Source organism: Phaenicophaeus curvirostris, chromosome 12, assembly GCF_032191515.1.
Source record: "Phaenicophaeus curvirostris isolate KB17595 chromosome 12, BPBGC_Pcur_1.0, whole genome shotgun sequence".
NCBI lineage: Eukaryota > Metazoa > Chordata > Aves > Cuculiformes > Cuculidae > Phaenicophaeus > Phaenicophaeus curvirostris.
The window spans coordinates 7,068,145-7,087,686 of record NC_091403.1 but is presented as its reverse complement, the minus strand read 5'-3'; the positions used below and the strand labels follow the sequence as shown (position 1 = coordinate 7,087,686).

Here is a 19,542-nt window from a genome sequence, read left to right as displayed (position 1 = left end):
ACAGGCTGGAAAAAATGGGCTGACAGAAACTTCACAACGCTCAAACACAAATGCAAAGTCCTGCACCTGCAATGGAATATCCCCATGCAACAGTACGGGCTTGAGGCCAACCAGCTATGAAACAGCTCTGCAGAATAACACCTGTGGTACTGATGGAAAACAAGTTGAACGTAAGTGAGAAGCGTGACCTTCAGGTGAAGAAAGCCAACCCCATTCTGGGCTTTATTTAGTAACATCATAGACAGCAGGCCCAGGGAAGTGATAATTTCCCTTTACATAGCACTTGTGAGACCAGATCTGCAGTACATGTCTCGTACAAGACACTGACATCCTGTGTGAGTCGGGAGGAGGACCAGTGATACAAGCAGGGGACATGGCATACAGACAGAGTGCTGAGTTCCTTCAGCCTTTAGAAAAGCTTAAGGGGGTATCTACATAAAAAGATGGAGCCTGCATCTTGTGGAAGGACAAAAAGCAATGGTCACAAACTGGAAAAAAAAGGAAATTCAGACCTGTTAAAAAGGAAAGAAAAAAACTCTAAGAAGGCACTCAAACACTGGAATGGGTTGTGGAGCTCCCACGCTTGAAGACGTTCAAGCCCTTTCTTGAGGAGGACCCAAGCAACCTACTCTAAGAGGATCCACTTCAAGGGGGAGGCTGCAGCAAACGCTCTCTGGAGGGCCCTTCTCACCTACCCGACTCCAGTCCTAATGCCATATTTACAGTGACACATGAAAGCAGCTCAACAGAGCCAGCCGCAGGGTCTGCAGACACAGTTTCATGTAGACACTGAACGCAACCTGACACACACACATCTAGAAGCAAAAGCACTGACCATAAGAAAAAGTTTCTACACACACTTTCCCCATTCTACGCAAACTTTAATGATACTGCAATTTCTAGCCCCAGGAGACACTTTTTCAATGATATTTACTCTGAACTCTAATTTCCTTTGAAAAAAAAGAGATTACTTTGCTGTTCAGAGAGATACCGTAAAGAATGATTCCTTAAAATCTATAAGCCAACAGTGCTCCTGACAGTAGTCGAAATAAAGTTCTGATGGTTATCATTAAATTTTACACCACTGCAGCTTATTTCATCTTGATATAATTGGGATAGGCTTTACTATTCTTGCATTTATGAACACAGAAGTTTCTGTTCTGATTATACTGAATTTAGGAGTTGTAAAACTAGCACCATCACTCTCCCAATTAAAAGTCACAATATACCCAATTAAGTATTGAAAATTGATGCACAAAGGAGACAGCTGCCAAGTTTTATTTCTCTGTTTGCTGATCATCATTTACATGCATATTATCAAGCTGCAAAATGCTTTGAACTTAAACAGAAGCATGTCCAACTGTGGGGCTGTGAAATTACATGGCATTATCTATCAGTTCTTATGAGTCAGCTAATCAAAGGTGAAAATGCTACCATAATATAAGGCACGTACTGCAAGGGAGCTTGGAATTACTCACACAGGAAGAATCCTTCATCTCTGAATTCAGAATTTTGTTATACAGTCTTAAAAGACTAAACATTTATCTGCTAAGGAACTTATATTGCAATAAATTGTCTGAGAAAACATTTTTTCCATAAACTCAATATTGAGATTTTGCTCTCATGGTAGTTCTTTATTACTCTAATTTCTTTAAGATAATGTAATCTTCTTTTGATTTGTTCTGTTGAAAGGAAGCATGAACCACAAACTGCCTACAGTTCAAACTCAAATCTACGGCTCACCAAAACTCTAAAATTAAGCAGCCTCAAGCTTCCATGTAATTTTTCAGTACTTTTATTTTAAGTATGTTAATATTTATCCTTCTTATTGCACAGGAATAGCATATTTCTCCATTCTCATATGGATTATAAAAATGAGCATGAGAAAAATGCTTTTCCTAATGTTTTGTACACCACATCCACTAAATCGCAGTACTTTTTTGTATTTCACTAAGGAAAGTTACTCAACATGAGAAACTGCCAAAAATATCCCAGATCAAGAGAGAGCTGATAAAACTCTCAAAACAATTACCCTATTTTTTTATGTATCCACTGGGTATTTTATAATACAAGTCAATAGGATTCTTGCCAGCCAATACTTGCACACATGCTCTGACCTTCTGTTCCACTTGTTTTGACTTTCTTTTGCAACAGTCGTTAACTGGGATTGAACCATCACAGGTTTTTCATTGTTATACAGCTACTGTTGAAACAAGTGGAGTTGAAGAAATCCTTAACAGCCCAAGAAATCATCTAATACTATTTAATGACTGAATGAAAGGTACCATATTCTATTAGAAAGACTCGAGAGCTTTTAATGGCTCTTTATCCAGTCACAGCATCTCTCTTGTTCTGAAGGAGAATCTGCTGAAATTATCTATTGAAACTTTAATGCAATGGAATATTTCTACATTCATCATAAATATGCACACTGTCAAACCCATGAGGCAAAGCCTAGATATTAGAAAAAAAAATCCATTAACAAAAAAGCCAAAGCTTTGAAAACACTTTAAATTTATTTCCCTCTCTCTAAAGAGGAAGTAAGCAATCAACTGGGAAAACCTAACAGATTCATCCCAAAGTTAACACATAAAAAGCCAGGAAATAAAATAATTCTTTGGCTACATTTTCCACAGAAACATAGAACTGGGCCAAACTGCACATATACATTAAGATATGGCTTTGAATACTGTCCTTAATACAAAATATTGCATTCCAGTATGGCTAATGTGTAATAGTTACATTTCTCTTAATAAATCATTGAAACTTCCCAGTTTTGTTCTGCAGCCACATAATTGTCTGAGTGTTCAGATGAAAAAAGAAGCGTCCCACACCAGGAAACTAAACCAAGATGCCTATTTTCAAACAAAGATCTGAACAAAAAACTAAAACATAGCACTCAGCCCCTGGAACAGCTGCAGAGGATGCTGAATGCAATCAGGTATGAGAATGCAAATGAAAATATGTGGCATATACCTAAAAAGAGATTTTTTTCTCAGCCTCCTTCAAAAAAAAAAAAAAAAAGCTGGGATTTTTATAATTATATTGACAGAGCTCATACTATCCTAATAATCTGGAGAAAATCCAAACCTTGTCTTTTAGTGGTTAAGTACCAAATGCTGGCAAGAACTCTTTGGTTGAATCAGTATGTTGTGTTTTCAAAGAAAACAAAATATTCTTGCTCTGATGTATGTGAAAGAAGATTTATACTGCCTCCCAAAATAAATAAGGGGTCTACTACAAAGTGCGTATGTTTCAGTCTTGCAAATTTGGAACACTCCAGCTTACCTCCAGCAAATCATTTAAGTTCGTACTTCAGCAGGTGCTTAAGTGCTTTCCTGCATCAAGACCGGAGCACTCAGCACCCTGCAGTATTAAGCTCAAAGGGCCACCAGCTTTACATGGAGCACTTCATAGCTTTTTCTCCTACTAAACATTCAGTTCGCAATAACACAGATTTTCTCCAAAGCACTTGGGGAAACAGTAAAAAATACTTCTGACAGCAACAGAGAGAACTGGGGTTTTTTGAAAAGGAAAATAAAAATGTAATCAGGCAGCTGAACTAGGCCCTACTGCTATTTAATCAAAATTACAGTGTGCAAGAAGCTATGCCTTAAAAATCAAGTATTTGGTATTGCTCTCATGGCTACATGAGTTGTATAATATACCTGAATTCAACAACACTTGCACATGGGTGTTTAAGGAAGTGAAGCTGTGTCTTTTGCTACCAGCTTGTGCATAATTAAAAATGTTATATATTATTTTGGAATTTGTGAGACATGAACACCGATTAAAAATAATAATCACGTTGCAGATATAAAGTTAAATCAGCCCTCTGGCAGTACCTATGGCAGAGTACATTTATAAATGCAGGGAGACAAAAAAAAGCATTGCATAGTATTGGATGATTCTCTTGTAATTCACTACTCATCACAAATGGCTGAAGCATAACTCCAGAGCACCACATCCATGGCTACAGGAATTCACATCCTAGTGTTTCACTGAAGATCTCTATTCCCAGATATTTGAAGTAGGAATATATCAGGTATGAACTGTACTTCAAAGACAGCTCATGATGATGCTCACGCAAACTTGACTAAAGAAAGGTCACGTCCTGCATCTGAGCTTCCTTTGGGTATTCCTGATGAACCCAACTGCAAATTTTGTCCCAGCAACCAACAAAATAAAAATGTCAAAAAGAATTGTATTTTTAAAAATTTAAGGACGCATTAAGTTAAATATCTTTAAAATATTTCTCAAATATTTTCCAATTTAAAAAGCAACCATGCTATTTATAAACATGAAAAATAAAACCTGCGCCCATTTCATTTTTTAGAGAAAATATTTAGATAAGAAAGTCCATTTGCATAACAAAAGACCCTGGCTGTCTAAAGGACACCAGGAATCTCAAGGGCCTGTTTCCCAAGAAGCTAAACACATCTTTTCTGCCAAAAGATCTCTGAATCACACAAAGTTAAAGAAATGCATGAAAGTACTGACAGAGTGTTCACAACCATGAAGAACATTCCTATCTCACTAATATTTATGAACTCTTTATTTCATTACTTGTAACTTCACCGAAAAACAGGAGTAAAATATCACAGTAGGTTATTTTTAGGAAGACATATGAGCTGAGTTATAAAAGGATACGCCAGATAAAGAGGAATAGAAGAGAAATATGTTTGCAACATGACTTGCCTGGGAAGCTGGGATCTGAGGGTGTCCCCATGTGTAGTTCCCACATGGTGATGTTTTGTGAGCTGCTGGTGTACCTAACTCAGCTTCCAGCATGTCACTGTAAGACGGTTGTGTGCAGAACTACACAAAGAATTATTATTAAGCCTACCTTCTGATATCAAGTAAATATTTCACAGCTAAGCATGACCCGAAGTGTAGAGAAGCCCAGCCAAGCTATCAGCTGAGACCATTACAGCCAACTGTACAGCTGCCAGTATCAACAAGAATGGACCCAGTCCATCAAAACTCTCCATATGCTCATTAAGAAAAAAAAACCCATTCACATCATAGAACGTAAGGTCTGCAGCTACTACACTGAATCAATGAACAGGCACAGCTGCTGAGCTGCAGCAGCACAGTTCTGGCAAAGGTTCAGGAATGGCAGCATAGTTTTATCTAGAAAGGAAGCTCAAACAGTGCAAGACATGTATTCTGGGATAGCAGAAAACCTTAAAAGCACCGGTACATACAGGAACGTCTGAGCGATGACAGAACTCCCTACTGATGTAGGAGTTTGAGCAGGTAATCTAGATGTACCTCACCGAGATAATCCAAGACAGCTGCCTTGCAAAAGAATAATCTCACCAACTGATCAGCTGGAGGTTCTGCTTTCAAACTAACCAACAGTGTTGGAAGCTTGTAACTACGCAGACCAGAATTTCCTGATTTCAACTCTTTATGTACAGTTCTTCTGTACAACTTAGCACAATCCCTCCAGTTTAAATCAATTTGTATGAATAACAAAGGACTTCTGAAGATGCCTAGATGTGTGTCAAAATGTTTTTAATCAATCTAACAGCCGTTGTGTATGAAGCTATATTGAAGAAAAAGGAAAAGGCACAGAAACCAAGAACATAAACAAGGTTACTGGTTGATAAGCTCCTTCTTGTCTTCAGGAAAGACTTGCACAATCGAAAAAAAAAAAAGATGGAATTAAAAAAGAAACATTAAGAGTGTGATTAACTGAGCAACCTATACGATTTTGCACAGTCTAAATAAAAGATTCTGCCACTTAGGAATTGTATCACAACAGAAATTTTTCAAAAGAAAAGGGACACAGCATTTTGACAAAGCTAACAAGTGCTTTACATCAAGATCTGCCATACCATGTATATGATGCGGGTGTTGGACCATTTCAGTAAGCAGAATGCATGTAATATTTTTGATTCCTGTTCTTTCAAGAAAAAAGGGAAAACACACAAGAATAGCAGAGGTGTTGACAGACCTGTAAGATTCTGTGTACGTGATTCATAAACTCACCATCCCCAAATTAAGTAGCAAACAATATAGTAACATGTCATGCTCCAAGATCTACAACTGACAAGGTAAGATGAAGAGTCCGGCATTATACAATTAAATCATCTGTAAACACAGGACAATGTGCACGTGCCAGTTATGGTCCCGCAGTTTATGAAAGCCAACAACAACATCTAGTGAAATATTATTTATGACTCACTGTTATCTGCTATATCAGGGGAGGGGGTGATAAACTACATTTCTTTGACAGCAATACTCAGAGCTTACCCCATATGACTCCTAAGCTCTTTCTAATATATTTCTTGTAAGTAATTTTTTGTCAGAGTTTAGGGCTTGGTTATGTTCTTTGTTAATTTAGTAATGGAAACATCAGACATTACATTATAGCTCTGATACTCCTTAAAGTTGTTCTGCAAGCAACCTGGGCCAGAAAGTGACATCTGCTTAGGGTCAGGAATGCTGGGCACCTGCTCTTACTTGGATCAACACTCAAAATCCCGTACGCAGCTGATCCAGCCAGTACACAATCAGGCAGTCTTTTAAATTAACCTTATTAACAAAATCCAGCCAAAGTATGTGTAAATACAGACTGTGTAATCTAGACTTAGAAAGAAGCCTGCACATTGAGAAGGGTGCCGTCTCTTCCTCTAAGAGAGCATGCTCTTTTAACATTCTTAACATATTTCAGAGTATTTTATCTTCCCTACATAACAGTCTGACTCTTCGTGCAGCACTCCAGAGGTCTTGAGTCTCATTAAAAGAAAGCCCATGCTACTGGTGCTACTTGCCCATAGACTTTCTGCTCTCACCAAGAGCAACTTAGCAACCACTGCTATAGCTTTTGATGCTACAGGAAAAATGAGGGACAGTTTGGCACAGATTGAACCACACATCCAAGCTCCTAATAAATAATTTAGGGAACGAACTGCAAGCCTAAATACTTGACTGAAATTAGATTAAACCGACTTGTCCTTGGCCACAGTAAACAAGAGGCAATCCTGAAATTACAATGCCAGAGTCCCAGTTCTCCACTCTTTGCCATGAAGAATGCTGTCTTATGTAAAATATTCTATTTGTATTTTTCAACAGACAAATCAAGTGAAAGCTATGTTTATGGGATACAAATTATGAGTTGTCAAGTGCTGCACAACCATTAAACTTCATTATAAGAATGCAATTCCAGATTTAGTCAGAGAACAAAATTAAAAAAGGAGTGTACAATCTGCGCAAGACAGATATTTATTGTAGTCAGTCAGTTAGGAAAACAGGTGGAAACACTTTTCACTTTTCATGTTCAAACTGATATGACAAGATGTTTCAGAATTTCAAATTTTGAGTGATAACACTTCTAAAATCTGCAAAATTATGTTGGTTTCCTGCTGATCTATGCAATCATGGATTGTTCTGCTTCCTAAATAACTGCAACCTAACAAAACGGAACACAAAAAAACCTGTGCTCAGTCCAAATATGCAATCATTTGGTTGGCAGAAAGTTGAGCAGTTTGCTCAAGATTATATGGGACACTTCTGACCCCAATTAGGAACAGAATAAACTCCATGCTTTTCAGATGAACACCTGAACTTCTGAAAATGTTATATCAAAGCAAACCGAAATGGTATACGAATCAAGGAAAGTGTGATTCTTCATTTTACACTAACATAAAAAAAACTAACTGCAATTATGGGATTCTTTTCTCTTAAACAAAAAAAAGATCCTAGACTAACTGAATAAATTCTGCTAATACTAAATCTAAAGAAAACAACAGGATCTACAACATCCAGCTGCAGTCCTAATTCAGCAGCCTTCCACAGGAGTATTAATAACAAAGTTGAGAACCTCCATAGGGATCAGAAATCGTGTCACATGCAGTTACAGTGAAGCAGCATTTCAAAATACATCAGTAACCAAATCGTTAAATATTGATTGTGCAAGTAATTATTAGAGCCCTGCTCTTTTGCTGATTGGGAGATTAACAGACAACCAGCAGAAACATAAGGGCAGTATCTTCCTAAATATTCCCTAGTTCCATTGCTTTTACACTTTTGCTTTTAGTCACTTCTAGCTTTTTTTGGTTTTGGTCTTTCTTTCTTGAATCTGTCAGAGCTCAGCAACAAGATCATGTTAAGCTGCAAAATTTGTTTCAGCACTAAGTGACTCATAACAACATCACACCATTAAACCTGCTGATACATTTCAAAGGATACCCTTTTCCATACAAGTCAAAGAATAACAAGTCTCCCCTTTGCCTCACAAATACAAGCAAGAGAGGGAAAACAAGAATAAAACAAAAAACCAAAAAAACTGTAGGAAAGGAAGATGCAAGCAAAACAGTATTTGTGAAATAACTCAGTGATTCAGCAGACTGGGACAGAACGTTTTTGCTTCGAAAGACTAGAACTAATCAAAGGTTTTTATATGCAGGCACACGCGTGCAAACACATGCATACACATGCACACACACACTCCCGCACACAGACCCTCATGCCCCCCTCAAGAAACTCTAGAGTTATTAGAGATCAGAATGCTTTTGAAAACACCACCAAGTGCTTATCTAAATCTCTAGGCATGTAAATGCTCCTTAAGAGTCTAGCCCAAGAGACTCATCAGAGAAGCACACAGGACTCAACACTGCCAAAATACGAGCTCTGTTTAATTTCAGTCTGTAGTCATAAACAGCTGATAGCAGCTAAACTAGCTACTACTACATTATTATTACCTAATGCCTTCTTTTCAAGCAATACTTTGTCCTTCTGTTTCTTCTAGCACAACATAGCAAAGGCTTCTCTTATTTCCATTCATAAATAAAGGCCAGATGGTTTAAGAAAAACACCTAATGCCTATCTATTCACCCACAGTGTAGAACCATCAGTCTGCCTTAGGGTATAACTACAGCTTAGGACACCTTCTGTGTATGGTTCACAATTATCACATAGGAAACACATCAGAAATCACCACTACTTAACTCTGTCGTCAAGCAATAGTTTACCTGCACAAGTCTGGGCCCAAGACTTCATTGCAAACTGCCACATATAGAGAGAGATCTGTACGTAGCACTGTGGCCTAAGGAATTTCTAATGGCACTACGAATTCTGACAATCAGCAAATGCTTTTCCACAAAAATAAGATAAGGTTTAAAAATTGCACCAAAAAAAAAAAAAATTCTATAATGAATGCAGACCTGCACAACAAAGCTCAGATCAACAGCTCCTGGCTTGGAAGCGCTTGGCCAGTGCAAATGAACAGACACACATTCTCAAACAAACACTGATGGCAACGGCAGTCCTACCTACCCAAAAGGCACATATGAGATTATAAATAAGACCCTTGTTTTCTACAGCATTCTTTTTCTGCAAGCGATTCAGTAATGTCTTCTGGGAGTTCCCTATCTCCCTCCTTTTGTTACCTCTGAAGTCACAGTCCTTTGTGTTAGTAAAATTCGCTCAAGTTGGCACTTTTCCTACCCATATCACTCCTGTCAGAGTTTGCAGAAATGAAAAGGAAGCCATGGCAGAAATTGCAACTTTTGAAAGGTTAGCACATATAACGCTTCGTAATAAGTTCATGGGTAATCCTATTTAAAACATTAGCACTTAGAATGTATTTAATTTGTGAATCTGTGAGAAATTAGCTGTAATTTCAGAAGGTTTGCTGCAGTTTCTCCTTTCAGCCTGATCCAGTTTCAGAGCCTCTGGTGAGAGGCGGCCCAGAGCTCTACCAATCACCTTCCAACAGCCAGCACAGCTCTGACACTGGAAAAAAGGTGCAAGAATGAAACATGTCCCTGGCAAGAAGGGATATAGCAATTCTTTGTGTTCCCTAGGCAGCCCCTCCCAGCTGGGTCCCCAGAGCCTGAGTCACAATTAAAAGCTGAAGCTCTCAGTGCAAGGCTGCAGTACAACCACTGCTTGCCTTCCCAGGAAAGAGACAGCAAGACTGACGCTCCTCCATACCATCAAGGTTAAATCAGTGCCAGAAATTCAAATACCAAGGACAAAGTCTGGTCTTTGTTAGGAGTATGGTTGTCTTCGTGAAACTGAGAACAGAAGAGCTTGTCTCAGTGCTCAAAAACTGAGAGAAGCAGCAGAGCAGGGGAGAGCAAGAAAATTACTTTACCACTGACAACTACTGTATTACAGACAGCTCTGTGCCAGGGGCAGCCAGGTCTATCAAGGCACTGCACTCACCGCACTCCTGCGTCAGGTTTTCCTGGCAGTCCTTGTTGCTTGCCTACCCCACATTATAGGACAGAGCTGTCACTTTCTCCCATCTCTTGAGTATTCTACTAAGCACTGTAGATTTTCTCTCTCACAGAAACATCAGCGAGCCATGCATCCTGAGACACACTTTCTCCTAATGTACTCATCATCACTGGCACCCCTGCATGTCTTATCAGTCAATTCAACTTTGTCTCTTTTTACTACCACTGCTTCCATTTAGTTTTTCTCTCAGTTGCCTCACCCCTCCTTATCTTTTGTCTCTCTTCACCTTGTTTCTTTCCAATTCCTTCGCTTTCTTCTGATATACACTTCTCTCCATCTATGCTCTGCATAAGACCTTGCTTGAAACCTGAGTCAATCACACACCCACAAAGGGAAAGAACAGAGAAAGTAAAAAAAAAAAATCTGCAACAGCTGAGCGGCAGTCTCCAGAAGCTGCCAGCAAGCAGCTCAGAACTCCTCAGAGGGAGAGGCAAGAGGAGTATTTTCTTCTATTTTCTTCCATCGAACTTTCCTATTAATTTTCTTTTGTGAACAGCTCTTTAAATAGGTGGTTTCATGAAACAGATTCCAAGATACTGTGGTTTAGATTTAAATTCATTTAAAATCCATTTTCCCTTGATGCTAAAGGACCCCTCACACAAAATATTGACACTGCTGAACCATGGAAATTTCAAAAGAAAAAAAAGGTTTTCCTACTAAAATCAGTAGGACAGGGATGGAATAAAGAGGCAGTGGTGTGAAACACAAATGCTGGCTCTGATCATAGCAAGGCATTTGGTCTTATTACCGTATATATATAATCTCCATCTTATACTGCACAAACCTCAAATTATCAGCATAGCTAAGGCCAAACTACCTACCACGACACTCAAGCAACATGCCCTGCTACACAACTTGAGACTTTGGACATCAGGTAGACAGCGTGCAAGTCTGGGTATGAGATAATAGACTTCACTGCAGCTTCACACCAAGGCACAAAGTCAAGGCTTTTCTCCTTGTAGACAAACTACTCACTCCCTTGCATAAGTCGTCTGGTTTTGTATGATGTATATTTCCCATTAATCTTCCAAAACCAACTGGAGATTGAAGCCAGTGCAGCCAGGTATGTTTTTAGTGTTTTTCTAACTGGTTCTATTTCATTTTTGGATGCACATGCATTCACCGTGAACAGAAACTAGAACGAGTAGTGCTCAGCTATGGATGTCTATAAGCACAATGGGCCAATTACTATTTCTAAACTTCTTTTAATGCTCTTTTTTCAGCATCTTCTTCCTACGCAGTGTATCGTCACTGCAATTCCAGCAATACCATCTCCTATGGCTGCATGCAGTCCACAGTGAGTGACGCTGGCAAAGGTGATGCAGGAAGCGCTACATGCCTTGTTATTATACTGTCACTGCTATATGGTTTCTAACATTTCCTAATTGTACCTTGCTTGGGACAGCGGATTGCCCATTGTTCATTTCTTCCTTAGAGATATGTTCAAGTTTAGTCCGACAAACGCCTTCAACTCTTGAAATCTGGCACATTCTACAGCAGCATCTTTACCATAGAAAATATTGTTTGACACACTAACTAGAGATGAACTGAATTAACAGTCTGGAAGCTATCATTACAGGCCATATGGATAGCAGTTCGCATCTGCACATGCACACACACAGAGGAATAAAAGATCAGTCCTGGATAGGCTACTAGTTTACCAGCTGGTGAAAGTAGTAATTTAACTGCTATCTCAATGAGCCTGGAGGGGGAGATCTTGATGGCATTGAAAAGGAAAGCGACAATTAAAGGAATTTTAATTATTTAAATTATCTTATATGGGTTTTTTTCTCCTATGATTAGGGAGCAATCTCCTAAAGAGATTTAAAAGCACAATAAGGAGTAGACAGGAAAAGAAATCTTTTCTTCAGTGTATTTATTTTCTGTATTTGACAGTACCTTCAAGCAGTCCAATTGTTTTCCCACTGGCATGATGCAGATGTTCTGTTGCTAACCTGAATATAAACACAGAGTTTATGGTTTGTTTTCTTTTTTAAATCACAATGAAAGTACATAAATCAAAGGAACCCAGGAAATCTGTAATACATGGACTTTTTTAATACCCTTTTTATATTTATGTACACTTGCACAAACTAAACTCATTTAGACCATATTTCATTGCATTTAAGTCTATTTTTTAATGTGAGTTCACCCTGTTTGAGTTAGTCATCCCAAGTTCAAACAACAGAGAAGATAAAGTAACTTCACTTCTCTCTCCTACCTTGGAATTTGATATCCTTTTTTTGATATTTTTGATATCCTTGGAATTTGATATCCTGTAGCCTTGTCAAACTGAAATAAGGGCACCCACTGATGTAATGCCATGTCCATTAGACAGGTTAGATCTAGAGATTCATTTGATAGTTTGTAAACTGTATATTTACTTAAGTTAATAGTTTCATATCTTAAGACTTATAGCCATAGAGTGAGAGCTTGTTGTGCTTTGCATGGAGCAGAGTTTCTTTACCATTTGAAAACAAACTGATTCCCCACGAAAGGAAAGCCTACTGACAGGACCATTGTCCAGTTTCTTGTGCAGGTACTTTCATGAATGGGGGCCTCATTAAGTTGTTCCAGATGTTCTTGCGTCCCCTCTGGCCTCGTTATCAGTATATATTGTTCCTACGAAACAATTCATAATCAAATCATTTAAAGATAAAATTAACTAGAAAAAGTCTAGTCATTATGTTAGTTCCAATATTAACCCCATGTCAGAGGGCCAAAACACTGCCCAGCTATGGTTCCATTTTGCTGCATAAGCATCAAGAAGAAAAAAAATTGCCACACCTATAAGCAGTGGGTTGATAAATTGTTCAGAGAGTTTACACTTAGGGAGGAAATTGAATGCTTTAGAATGACCAGTTACTTCATGCATCTACAGATCATGAAAATTCATTCAGCCTTCCATCCTAAATACTCCATCTCACAAGCCAGCCCAACTCCTTTTTTTTTGCCCCTGCTAGTTTCCACATTCTCTTCTCAGCAAGAGCTGCATATACTTCTGTTCTTTCCAGTACTCTTCTCAAGAGTCATTTATTGGTACACTCTCATGTTCTTTTACCCAAGTACAAGACTGGGTTATCCTGCTAATTTATATGGTCTATAATTCAAGGCTGAAAGAATAAAGATTCCTAGGACAGAAATACTGCAGCAAACATCCCAGAGATGATCATGTACTTGCTGTTATTTTGAGAAACCAATAACAATGAAAGGAAACTGGGGAAAAAAACTAGAAAGAGATACAACCACCTTTGCTTTCAAGGACAGCAGCAATAAACCTTTGCTTGAAAAGGTACTTTCTATTTACTCTACTTTCTGTCACAGAGATATGTTCTCTTTATTACTGTTCCATTAAATTTAACCTTCATCCTTTAAATTGCAAAAGCACTTTCTCACAGATACATGGACACTTGAACTTAAGGATACAACAGATAAGTGTCACCAGTTATATTAACTGTGAACAGCTACTTCCCAAACAGCTTATAAAGTACTTAAAAAGCAAGTTCAGAAAGTGCAATGCACCATGAGTTCTAAATCATCTGCAAGAGTAAAGGTTTCCAGTTAGAGAAGACTATTACTTGGACAAAATGTCATCAGCATGTATTAAATCCTTCCATTTTTAAATGGGACTTGGGTCTTCTCCTGCATTCAGATCTGCCAACAGCAAAGCATGTTTTGATCTACACTCCAGGTGAGACCCTGCAGCTCTACAAGGTAAGACTACCAGACAAATAAATGAGCTAGAAACATAGAGAATGTTTGACATCATGCTAACAGGAAATGTTTGAAGGAATGTATTCCACCACTTCTCACCCTAAAATTTTAAGTCCTTTCTCTTATAATGCACACCACACTTGTTTAAGATCTTGTTCAAGATTTCCTTTACTAAGCTTCTTTGACAGAAAATATTAAGCAATCAGTAACCACATGAAGATAATTTTGGCAAGACCCTCAATTGTAGTTGCAAAAGCACCGTCTTTTATTTATTTCCCAAAACATATAGCAGCTTTCTCAGCTTCTTAATTACATGCTTCTTTATTATTTTTAACCATTAGCACAGAGCATAAACGCTAGCTGGTGAATTATGTTAGCTGCTGAATAATGTGAAAAGAAACGTGTGTTGTACATTCAAATGAAAACAGAGCAGCTGTCACAAAGCAGGATCTTGATTCCAGCAACAAAGAGCTAGCACAACGTCCCAACTGCAGAGGCCTGGCGTTTGCTCTTCCAAGCCATTCTGACCAAAGGAGTTGAACGCCAATAAAGCATGATTCAAACACAATTATCTCCCTGCTGCTCCCCCACAGTCTCTCACAAATGAGCTGGACCACCCAATGATTAAAGGAGCTTGTCATTAACTTACCCAGACAATCTGCTGCAGTAATACCATTATCCTGAAAATGGGCTTTTACCTTGGGGTCCTATAAGCTCTTAAACCAGCTGTACTTGGGCATAGCCACTGGTTCTAGCACTACAGGTCTGAGACACATCATGATCCAAAGACATAGTGATCCAGCATCACAAATGCTTTAAATTTTAAATTCATATCAGACTTTACATCTTTCCCAGGTACCTAGATAGGTTTTCTCAGTGCATCCCACTAACACTACAGTTTTCGCTTTAACTGTTTTACCACTCCAGTGGCATGAAAATAACAGCAACACAGGTTTCATGCAGGCATTTCTAAACCTCAGTGCTTTTATTCTTTATGTCCTTGGCAGCTACTGAACTTTGGAGGCAGCAAAAACAGCGAGCAGTACATTACAGAAACTGAGTCCATTCCATTGCAAACTCGTTCCTCAAGATTTCTACATGTCTCCTACTCCTCCTTGCCAATAAATCCAACTTACTTGTGGCAAAACCCAGCCTCCTTCCAGAGAGCAAAATCCCATTCCTAAATAAAGCCTTCATCTCCATTAGCTATAGCTCATGCTTTCTTCAAACTTGTTCCAGATCTCTGTGAAGAAAGACTTCAGCCCTTTGACTTGCAGGTATAGTCCTTCCAAGTAGCGCTACATGACCTTTCCTACTCATTGCGGCTGTTGAGAGAACACAAGCAATCAGTCTGGACAAGCCCAAGTAAATGCAGCTCCAAGGCCAGTATTTCTCCATTTACCAAAACAGCCAGTCCGGTTTGACAGCCATTCCGGTTTAACAACCACACCTTGCCTTCAAACAACTCTAAAACAGCAGTGAAAAAAGAAAATAAGATACTGGATCCATAGAAAACAGAGGCAAATTATACATATCAAACAGAGCATTAGCACGTGACGGTATATGATATCAATACTCAGCATGGTCTTTATGAAATTAAATAAATGCATAAAGATATTGAAGAAAAATACTATCATGGACAAAGGACATTCTTGTCCATACGTGAATAAAGTACAAGTCTCTGGACTCTATAATGTGATTTTGCATTTCTATAGAGTGTGACTCATTTCGCACCAGGCGGTGACACGTCACAGTATTACTGAGCATTTTAGTCAAACTTGTCTGCTAAAGCTATTCTTTAGCACATGCATTGTACAACAAAAACTACTTTGTATTGCAGAACCTTGAACACTTTCTCGACAAACCTCCACTGTTTCCCAAAGAACTCAACACTGATGCCTACACATGCATTTATAAATTAGTACATTGAAAGTAATCATTCTACACATCTAAAAAGGAAATATCTTCCTGAGAATTCAAACGTAGTAAACTAACTTATCTAAGTTTTTAGATGCAGACACGTAACTTGCTCTGCAAGCCTACTAAAAAGGCTGTGTAATAAAGTGTGAGACTCAGAACTGTTCACTTTTCAGAAGAGAAGATACAAGTGCTATTACTGAGAAAACGTGATTACACTGAAGTCTCTGATAAAAATTCAGTCAAATTCAACAATATGAGATTTCATGCAGCCAAGAACAATGACATGCCTGAAACCATAAAGCTCCACATGGACAGAATCACTCTGTTACTTCAGTATTTAATTTTGCAGATGTAAAACACTGTTTCCTAATCTGTTTAAAATCTTGACATTTGTGGAAGTGAGCACATCCTAGAAAGAGAAGTGTAAAGCCATCAAAGAGCCATTGAAAAAAACCAACTTTTGTTAATATCCTTGCTCACTTTTCCAGTCGCACTACTCTTCACTTGTTCTAAACTTCTGTTAAAGAAACAGTCTGAATTTCTTTGGAAACAAACATTTGGGGATTTTTATTCCAAACTATGATCTGTTTGCCACTTGCTTAGCCAGCCAGAATATACTGAGACAACTTGTGCATGAGCACTGCAGACAAATGGTGGTAGTGGATGCCTCACATGGAGGCAGCCTCACAGGGTGACAAAGGACAAGCAGCAAGACTCAGAGCTGGATACATACCCTGCCAGAGCCATTCCCTGCCTCTTTTTAGGCATCTCGTTTCAGGTATAGCAACCCAGCAATATTTCATCCTCTCCCCTCTGCATGGAGAGGAGCTAGAGCTGTGAATGACAAGTTACATGCAGAGCGAGTTCCACTGGCTGTTATCACATTAACACTTCTTTCTCCCTCCACAACCTCCCAGTGCAAAAATTCACTTGGCAGCAATACAGTCTTGATTTAGCCTTAAAAAAATCCCTCTTCATAAAGTTCTTCTCTGTGCTTGTAAGGAAGGTATGGTGAAGACAAGAAAAGGCAATTATGCTATAAAACAAACTCCTTGAAATCAGAGATTTAAATAAGCCTCTTCACACACTTCCTTTCCAAGTAATATGAGGACCTTCCATATCATCTTCTTACTGAAATTCCTGTGTGATTTAGGATGTTTCTACATTTAACATCTCTCACGACTGAGTTTAAAGATTGCTTTTACAGATGCCAACAAATAATTGTCAAAGTGGTCCCTTAAAACATTCTGGTTTGGCCAGAGCATTAAGAGAATGTGAAAAGTTATACCATATTTATTTTTTAATGGTTAACTTGCCTCTTGCTACCTCTAACAGCCTTCTAACTTTACCCTAACTTGCATCTGTGTTCTACCACATTTGTCACACTAGTCCTTATTCTAATTGAACAGAACTTCCTTCCCCTGATACTCCTCACAGTTGAAATAAAGACACTCTTTCCTTCACTCAGAAAACCTGTTTTCCCACTTCCTTCAACAGCATCTTCAGTTTTGCACTGAAGTCGAACTGAAGACTCTCAGCTCTCATCATGTAAGCCCTATCACTCAAAGGATTCATGGGTTAGATGGCTTGAGAGGCTGCTTTCATCAGGAACGTGCTTTTTACCTACACCCAGGTTGGTGACCATTTTACTTAAACCACTCTAATTCATCCTGTTTGAACTTCCTGGAATATAGATATTCCAGGCTTGCTGGAATATGGATATATCTTTTTGTCTTCTTTGTTTGCCCTCACATGGTTATCATCATAATCATGACAGTCACCACTAAATCCAGGGGGAACTGGTAGAGATCTTGGCTAATCATTCAGAACATCAATGAGATACCAATCTCTTTCAAAGCACAGCTTCTTCTACTCTGAATGTGAACAAAATATTCATTAAGGTATTTTTCCACAGCTGCTTATCCTTCTCTAAATCCTTTTCATCCCTGTCAAGACATTCCCACCACTTCTCTTGAATTGGTACTAGCTCTCATGCGACTACACTGTGAGCTGCTTCGGCGAGTTAATCCACCTGAAAGCTAATCACACATTTGAGCTGGGTTACTTTTCAGATGGATAAGCTGCCTCTGTCAGCTTAGGAGATGATCACACACTGAGAGCTGAACCAAGGAAGCTGGCAGGATGCTACTCAAGGGGATACGAGGGCCTAGATTCAGGGTGCTGCAAACTGCCAGGCAACTGCATCCTCAGCCTGATGGCATCTAGCAATTAAAGCAGATTTCATAAATGCATACGCAGTGGAAAGGTATGCATACAGAAAACAATCTAACCATCCACTGAGGTAGTCTGACATATTTAATGACCTCCCTGTTTTATACTAAGGCTTGTCCCTTCAGTATCCCTTCATTTCTGTTCTCTTCACATGGCATTTAGCGATTGTTACTCAGTCTAGTGAGAACCTATGATTTGCCTTATTCTAGAACATGGTGGAATTTTGTCAGTCATAGTTCTGGAAGAGTGCACTACTCCGATTCGTAACTTCTAACAGGAATCTATTCAATTTCACATTCCTAGAACATCATCTGACCAGTTCCGGCACAACGCCCTGCAATCAATCCCAGAAAATGGATCCTTCACTCTTTTCCCAGGTTAAATGACCCTAGCTTATTCGGGCAAGGTGGCTCTGCTGATCATAGCACAGGGCTGAACTCAGGACAGAGTCAAGCCAGCTTTCCACACATGAACATTCCCAGAGCTATCCATGGACATAAAGCTGAGCAAATACTTCATGGAACCAAAGCCCAGTGTATTACCCAGTAGGTGGATGTGGTATGAAGTCGGACTTGGCAAGACTTGTTACAGAAAAGCCAATCGCAAAGATTTTCTGGTAGGTAACATATGCCCCTGCTGTTGTTTCTTTTACATCTCTTGAAACAAAACATGAAATCCTAGTTCTTGAAATAAGAAAGAGCAGTCAACACGTAAATCATAACTTGCATGTGCACAATAGGCAACTAAAATCCTTTAAATGATTAAATATTTTTTCTTCTTGAAAACACTTAAGTGCACTGCATAATTCATGAGTACCCAGCTGCCCTCCTACATTTTCCGTGACCAGAGATTTCTACTTATTAGATGTTTTTTTTAATTTAAATGGGTTTTCAATAACCAGCTCTGGTCTAAAACGGTAGCTCAATTTTGTTCAATTTTGTGGATTTTTTGAGTCTGAGTACCTCAGGCCTCTTTATCAGGACATCAAGCATTTCTTGCTGACTTCATGCCTCACACAAAACCAAAACTATCACTTATTCCCAACATATGTCAGAAAGGCCCATCAAAGTGAGGGCCTCTGTTTTGGGACTGACCCAATTCTGATTTCTATAAAGTCAGAATGCACTTACATTGTCTTCACTGAAGTCGGACCTTATTAAACATTCAACACCACAAGCAGCAAATTTGAGTCTTAGAAAATACCCGGCAAATATTTAAATGCCAATACTGACCAGCCACAGAAGAAATAACATAGACAAGATGTGTGCATTTTTAAGTGATCCATAACTTTAAGATCAAAGCTCATGTATTTGTGTTACATGTTCTTAAATTTGTCTAAGCTCAAGAGCTGCTCCAACTAAAAGATATGCCCTGAATAGTTAGGAGTATCATTTTTAGCTTTTAACAGTTACTATACAACTA

The 19,542-nt window shown here is 38.7% G+C and overlaps 1 protein-coding gene across 2 annotated transcripts in view; it reads right to left on the bottom strand.

The window, feature by feature from the left end:
* The window catches only part of SH3GL3 (SH3 domain containing GRB2 like 3, endophilin A3), a 50,460-nt gene that overhangs the window by 16,867 nt on the left and 14,051 nt on the right, over positions 1–19,542 (bottom strand). Inside the window, exon 1 of one of the 2 annotated variants that reach the window (XM_069866696.1) lies at positions 12,154–12,174. The exons of the other annotated variant lie outside the window; for it this stretch is intronic. The gene's annotated coding sequence lies outside the window, so the exon portion shown is untranslated. Of the gene's footprint in view, positions 1–12,153; positions 12,175–19,542 lie in introns of those variants that run through there. 2 annotated transcript variants of the gene reach the window in all.